Source organism: Octodon degus, unplaced genomic scaffold (genome assembly GCF_000260255.1).
Source record: "Octodon degus isolate 3935 unplaced genomic scaffold, OctDeg1.0 scaffold00366, whole genome shotgun sequence".
Lineage (NCBI taxonomy): Eukaryota > Metazoa > Chordata > Mammalia > Rodentia > Octodontidae > Octodon > Octodon degus.
This window is the reverse complement of record NW_004524942.1, coordinates 27,614-35,857: the sequence shown is the minus strand read 5'-3', so window position 1 is coordinate 35,857 and position 8,244 is coordinate 27,614. Positions and strand designations below refer to the sequence as shown.

The 8,244-nt window shown below is 34.1% G+C and overlaps 1 protein-coding gene across 1 annotated transcript in view; it reads left to right on the top strand.

The window, feature by feature from the left end:
• LOC101592810 (testican-3-like) overlaps positions 1 to 8,244 on the top strand; it is a gene marked incomplete at its 3' end in the record, with an annotated part of 365,719 nt that overhangs the window by 356,944 nt on the left and 531 nt on the right. The window lies entirely within an intron of this gene.

The following is an 8,244-nucleotide window of genomic DNA, read 5'->3' as shown; positions in this document are numbered from 1 at the left end:
AGAGAGAGAGAGAGAGAGAGAGAGAGAGAGAGAGAGAGAGAGACAGAGACAGAGACAGAGACAGAAAGAGAGAGAGAGAGATTTAGAAATTCATTAGAAATAAAATAAAATTTCAGGATCACTGATTTTTGATGGTAAAAGATGGATTCCTTAGGTAAGAAAGAACACTGGTATTTACTATACTGTTGTACTGTCCAGGCCTCAAAGTCTGGGATGGTGGCTTTCCACAGGGAACCATGTTTTCTATTCAGAATGTAAATCATAATGCTTTGTAATGCAAATGTTCCCAAAACTGAAATAAAAAGGAAATTATTCCTCAGAGATGCTCAGGCTACTCCTGCATGAAAGGAAGAATTTTCCAGCCAGAATGTGACACTACGGTGTCCTCTGCAGTGTAGAGGATTTTTATGTCCTTGCTCTGCTTACTTCCCTGAATGTGTGGGTATATGACAATTATGTTATTTCTTTCCTTTTTTTTTTTTTGTAGGATAGTTTCAATAATTAACACATTGCATAAATTCTTCCTAGTGGTTAATTGCTGTACAAGATGCAGACATGGTACCCTATTTACAAACATTATTAGAACAAATCCCTCTATTCATTAAGAGAATGTAACTATGTATCTATTCTAACCACTTTGAATACACAGATACAAAATGGATATTCATCTGTATCCCCTTTTTTGTTTATTTTTGTTATTTGAATATTATACGTGTGTAAACTCAGCAAAATATTCTAAAAGAGTCCAGTAGCACATAATAGTATTGGGTCTTCCGCTTGACTGGCAATGTCAGAAATTGTTGACCTGAGTCTCCTACAGCTCAACATAACAGCATGACTTTACTTCTTATATTTCATTTTTATACTTTTCTGCTGGGTGGTTAAGACCAAGGTAAAGCAAGAACAATGCAACAACAGTTGTAGCTTTTGGGTCTGATAAGGTCAATAAAAACCCCTCAGGATTTATCCTGAGATCCTGTTCCTCAGATTGTTTGTTAGTATCAGCCATGTGGATGAGTCACGGCCATTGCTTGGCCAATGTTCTCTCTGTGAAAGCCTGAGAGAATGTTTTCTCTCCATGTGACTCTCCTTAGGCACACTCTACATCATCGATCACTTTCCACTTTGGCCCCATAATCTCCATCAGAAAATTTGGAACACTACTGAGTTACATGACGTTGCAGTACAAGTTCTCATATGTCCTGAGTCTTAATTGACCTTGGAAGGCTAGGGCTAAAATGTTGGCTTTCCTTGCAGCCCTCCTTTCTCTCCAATTTTGGTCTGCAAACTTAGGCTGTTAACCATCCAGAAGACAAGATTATTATTACCATACAACTTAGGTTGTAAAGCTTAACCTCACTATCTGTCTGAATATCAAACATCTTAGGCATAATATGGAACAGGTATTTTTCATCAAGTATTGATATGTTGAACTTTAAGTCTGTACAGAATATGATGAAAAAACATTTAAAAATTACAATATATTTTTAAAAATAGGCATAAAGAGTTATATACTTCTTATGTTCACACATAAGTCCAAAAATCTTACCATATATAACCTTGAAGCAGGACAGTCCCACAACATTCCTTTTTCTGTCTCTTGCCTTCATTCACCACCCTCTTCATTTTGAACAGTTAGCTACCCAAGAAACAACACAGCAGCAACTGGCATGTCATGAGAAGCAGCCCGTATTCAGAAGACCAGCATGACAGGAACTCCAAGCATGAAACTTCTATTATAGATTACCATCTGCAGTGCAGTTGTTTAGTTCACAGGTATCAGTATATATAGTTAGTCATGGTGAGAATCTTTCCAACTAACTGCTGGATTCAAAAATCTTCTGGAGATTTTTATGATCGTTGCCTTGCCCACCTTGTACCTATAACTGTATGGCTTGACATTGTCATGTTTCCTAGCTCTTCTCCTTTCCCTCTCTGATTAATTTGTTCTCCAGATCCTGCTTTCCTTTTACTTGTATTATACCTTTCTATTTGTATTTCTTCTTTTGAGTTCTTGTACTAGGGAAACTATACAATATTTATACATGTGTGTCTGGTTTATTTCACTTATGAGTATATCTTCAAGAGACATCCACTTCAATATAAAGGCTTTGAGTTTATCATTCTTTATAGCTGAGTAATACTCCATTGTATAAAAATACCACATCTTTCTCATCCATTCCTCAGGTGATGGGCATCTTGGTTGTTTCCAAAATTTGACTATCACAAATTGTGCTGCTATAAACATAGGCACACATATATCCCTATGATATGATGTTTTCAGATCCCCTGGGAAAATTCCCAGTAGAGGAATAGCTGGTTTAAATGGGATTTGTTATTTCTTTTCAAGTGGAATATTGTGATTGAATGAATGGAGTGAAGGTTAGGTTAATCCACATTTGTTTCCTCCTTTAGTTTCTTTGCTTGGTACCCAGAGTGGAAACCAGAACTCAGGTTGAGAAGGCTTGCATAGAAAAGGTTAGCTGTAACTTGGTGTGAGGGATTCTACTTATTAGAATTTGATAATGTCAATGATATTTGTTGTTCAAGGCACTTAAGACATGTATTAGTTTGAGAAAGATAAAAACAGAGATGTTTATAAAAATTATTTAAACCCTGCTTTAACTGCTAAGTTGACTTTTTAATAAAGTAAAAATGTTTATTTCTATCAGAAGAAACTGGCTATTATCTGCCTTCTGTTCATCATATATTTGTTCTGCACTGGAATGACAAGAGTGACTGTGTAATATCACAGTTATATTTTTCTGATCAGTTGCATAAGTCTTCTATACTTTCCTTGTAAATGTATTGTAAAATTGTGACTTGTTATTTTGATGAACAGAAAGTAGTGCTTCAAACTTGTATAACGTACTTTGACAAGTTGCGAAACCCCAGGGAGAGCAGGCCATTCTCAACTGTGTTTTAGCTTATTTGAATTATTTACAGCTGTGAATAAAGTAGTTGTAGCTACTGATGTGTTTATATCATTCTACTTATTTATTTAGTATTTGGTACAGGGTGTCATTATGCAGCTTGGACTCACAGTGATACTCCTTTTTCAGCCTTTCCAGTGCCGGGATTATATGCAAATGCCACCGCACCCATCTTGGTGTCTGGCTCACTGAGCCTGGGTAGGGTCCAGAGCAGCATGTGTTGCCAGGGATCAAACTCCAGTCCCTGTGCTTGCCTAAGCAGGCACTTAGTCCGCTGAGCTAACTCCCCTGCCCTTATATCATCAGTTTTATATGAATTAGGATAGTGACAAATTTCTGAAGGGAAATATGGAAAGATTTTGATAGTGCAGTTAATTCTTTCATTGTCTTTTAATATGATTGTGTCTACCTAATCAGAGCTTTTCATCTTGGCATTCTTTAATGTAGTTTTTAGATCAGTCTTTGCTGTTGCAGTGCATGTTTTACTAGGGGTGAGGGTGTGCATATTGCCAGTGTATGGTAAGATGTTCAGCTGAATTTCAAACCTCTACCTTTAGATGTAGCAGCAACCGCTTAATAAACTTCATGTCTGAAGTGTCCCTATGCATGAGGAGAGAAGCTGTCTGCAGCTGGAACCCTCTAGCCTGGGTTCTTTCCCATAGTCACGGTGACAACATTAACTTGAAGAGTGATAACATCTTTATGCAGTGATTGCTAACTGGAATATTTAAGATGCTTTCTCTATACTATAGATCTCTCCTCTACTAAAATAATATTTATTTTAGTTGATTCAGTAATTAAGCAAATGTCAAAAATCATTCTAGGGCCCTGCTTTTCATAATAAGTCACAACTTAAGTATTCCGTACTGAGAGCTTTAATCAGACATGCATTAATCATGTCGTTCTCCACATTATTTGCATTTTTGGTAATTATAGACTAATGAGTATGCCCTTTATGTGATATTTTAATTCATTTATACCTTGATAAATATTTCAGCTTTGTGATAATTAAATAAATTGAATACTATTAATTAGAAGCTAAATTTATGGGGATAACTTAAAATATTTAAATGTAGTATTTTTTAAATTTCCTAATATCTTTTAAATAAAATTCATCATAAACTATTTTATTTCCACAAATTAATCCAGAATTAAATAAAACAAATATTTTTCGTATAAGTAGCTAGTTTTACATGCTAATACATAAAGAAGATATTTGCTGTATATCTGTTTTTTTTGCGTTTGTCAGAAAAAGAGAAAAAGAAGGTGTCCACTAGAACTGTTCTGAAGAAGAAATTATTTCATTTATGAAATGTTTTCAAAACTATAATGTCATAAAAATCACATAAACTTAAAAACAATAATTTTTATTGCTAACTATACCAAAGCAAATTTGGTAAGAATAGAACTTTTTAAAAAAAAATTGATTAAATTTTCATAAATACTATGCTTTCATGTAAATTATTTTCTTAATGTCTAACAATATAAAAAACAATCATTAAGTTTCAATTAGAAAAATTATAACAAATTATTATTTTTGTTCTTTTTGTTCTAGTAGTAGTCTTTTCTATTCTTTATGTAAAACTCAATACTAAACTAGAATATATTTAAAATGTAAATCAGTGTGAACTAGCACATATTTGAAGAGACATAACATGTACTTGAAGAGAGCCACATATTTTCTAACAACAAAAGTATACTATTTATGTGGGAATATTTCCTTTTGGCTTTGTCCATTCTAAAAGCACTTAAAATAGCTCTTGAACTTTTCTTCATTTATGTCATGCATCAGAACATTTACATGAGCAGGTCTAGAGTAGTGAAACAGTAATACAGCAAAAATTAAAACAAAATATTAAATCTGAAGTTTCAGAGTTTCTTATACTTACTTTGGCCTTCAAAGAACATTCATAATTGTTTAAATATTTTCACTTTTCATTAGATTTTGGACACTTTTAGGACACTAAGATACATTGCAATTTTACATGACAAATTAATGGTTTCAATTATTGAAATGTTTATTTACTATTGAAAGGATTTGTTCTCCTAAAGGACTGATATTCTGCTTCCAACATATTCAAATGACTTAATAATTTTTACTCATTTATTGTAGGACAACTGGAGATTATTTTCTGTTCACTAAAGAGTTGACAAGGAAAAATAAAATGTTGTAATGATACGAGTAATCACATTAGTCGTTGAATGCATTGTGTGCTTCTTGGTATCAGCTAAAGCTAATTAAATTAGGCACTGGTACATTTGCCAATTGGAGCCAGAAAGTCTACCCTATTTAATTATAAAATAATTTGCTCTGAGTAATTTATGGGAGTAGCCACTAAAGAAATCACATTACTTCAGAACTAGTAAGATCTATTTCAGTTAGAGTAGGAAGATAATTATTACTTCTTAAAAATATGTAGTTTTCTTAGATTTTTAAACTCATGTCACATCTGCAGTTACAAAATGCATGCATAAGAAGAAACTAAAGAGTTGCTTAAAATTTTACAAAGCTTGGCTTTTAAAGCCCTTTATAGAGGGAGTCTTACAATTGCTATCATTTAAAAGTTTCTAAACTTACCTGTTAGCTCAAATGATTATACATGCGCGAATTTCTCAGAAAATTTGTTCTTCCCTAGAGGATGCCAGATCTCTGGTAGTCATTCAGGTAAAATCAATAACAGACATGCTAGATTACTTTTAGATTCTTTTTACCAGGTTCCATTAGATTTTTTTCTAGAGAGAAGATTCTATGACACATATCTAGGACTTAGCTAACTGTACTCAGTGGGTCTAAAGTGCCAAAACAGCTGGTCTCTCTCTCTTAAATAAAAAGTAAAATTAATATAACAAGCCACCTTCCAAAATCAGATGGCATTAGACATTCTGAAAGTAGCATAGGAGGATACTGGTACAATTATAAAAAGTAAATGTATAAACATTCCTGATCCTTCTGTCAATGTCTCAATAAGTGTTCAAGATATTAAATAACAGATCAATAACAAGTCAGACTCAAAAAAAATCCCTAAACCTTACCCCTATCCTCTGTATAAAAAGCCATTACTAGCTCTTCTTGACCAAAGTCTTTGTTGACAATATTCATAAGTATCCTTATGTTATGATTAGGCCCATACATACTTAATTGTTTGTTTGGCTTTGTCTCCTCCAGACTTAAAGCTATAAGCTTATCCAAGATTACATGGTGTCTATTGAGGGCCTTCAATAGTATTTCTGACTGCTAGTCAACAACTATGACCCCGTTCAGCCTGAAGAAGCCAGAGTGGTGATCTCCCATGATTCTTTCATATGGTAGTTTGGGTTACTTCTTCAAAGGGGAAAATATTGTAGGTATCTCAGCTAGATAGAAATATTATAGGCAGTCAGACAGAGGTACACGCTCAAAGGAGACAATATGGAAGACAAGATACCTTATAACTGCACAAGAGACAGGCACTCCTGCTGTGGGCCAGACCTCAAGACAAGAATAAACAAATGCAGCCACATACCACTTTAGGAATGGACATCAAAGACTGATATTCTAAATAGGTATCAGTCATCTTGAAAAAGCCAAGAGTCGTTGACCAAACCTACTACAGGAAAATCGCATTCTGCATTTATGTACTTGCTACCAATTCCTTCCCCATTTAATCCTGATTTATTCAATTTTACCTGAGCAATTAATCTTATTGGTGAACCATATTTTTGTCCCACCTCATGTGTAAGTTGCCATGGTTTCCACTTTAGACCTGCCTCATCTTGTCATTTTGCTCTTTAAAACCCCTAGAAATAGCAAGGTTCTTCACAATCCACTTGGATCCTCTTCTGTCCCCTCCTGGACAGAAGCATTCTTTGCCCCAATACATATTCTGCTGTTTAAAAAGTTCTACAAAGAATAATATTTACAAAAAAATCAAACCAAATCAAAACTAAACTAAAAACATAGAGTCTGGTAACAAGTATGAAGGTATTTGCTAAACTCCATTCTCAACTGGTATTAACATATTCTGAGATCTTGATTCAATATAGTTAATGCATTAGGAGAAAGTAGCTATTTGATTCTTAGATATTTTGAGATTAGATACTGTGAATGAGAAAATTGAGATGAGGACATTTGAGCAACTAGCATTTAATACCATAACTGAGAAAATTTATTCATAAAATATAACATTCTAGACTGTTCATTTATCTTTTCTTAAAAAACAAGTGTAATAGAGTCATAAGCATACTATCATCATTCTCCTAATCCGATGGTCATATAAGCACTAGAGAGAGGCATACTTTATCATTGTAGTAAAGAACATGAAATAATCTCTTGGGTTTATAGCAACAAGTGCATGTTAATGTGACACCTTCGAGGAAGTCAATCCAAAGTCCATTGCGTGGAAGATGGAAACACCACAGAAAGTTCTCCTTAACAGAACATGTAATATGTGTGCAAAAATATCTCACATACATAGTAAATTCATAGTACATAGCATGTCATAATAATTGATGAATAAAAGTTACACATATTTTATTTATTTTATATGTGCATATGTATATTTGTGTATATGTGTTTGGGCTTCAATGGTATATGCAAAATCATATGTAATCAGAAGAATTTTTTTTTCTGTCAGCTCAGCCCACCCCGAGGATGGGGCTGGCATGGCATATGGTGCCAGGGATCAAACCACGGTCCCGTGCGCCTGCCTAAGCTTGCCTAAGCAGGCGCTGTAGACCTCTGAGCTTTCTCACCAGCCCCATCAGGAGAATTTTATAAGGCTATCACCTCACAAATATGTATTTCACAATCGTTTGCACCATGAGATCTGATCAGAAATTTAGTGATGCAGTTACTGGCTGAAGACTGATGCAACAAGCTGTGTCAAAAATTTAGAGGCTGGACCTTACGTATTCAAGTATCTAAAATTCCAAAAACATATTTAAACTAGAGAGCAAGAATTCTACTGTCAAACTCTGTCCATTTGATCCTAAAATTCTATATTTAGATGGCAACAAACTAAGAAATTTTATTTTATTTTAAATTTTATTTTAATTTAAATTTAAAATTTCTTTTAATTTAATTTAATTTTATTTCATTTTATTTGTGATACTCAGGATTGAACTCAGAACCTTGAACTTTCCAGGCTGGTGCTTATGCTGCTGAGCTATATCCACGGACCTTAAGAAAAACTTTAATACTGTTATATTTCTCAATAATTACTTTCCAAAGTAACCAAGATTGTGGAACTGGCCCTAGCTCAGTTCTTTAAGTGACTGCTTCCACAAAGCTGTCAGCCTCCGGTTGCTCTAGTTCGATCCCCACAACACTCCA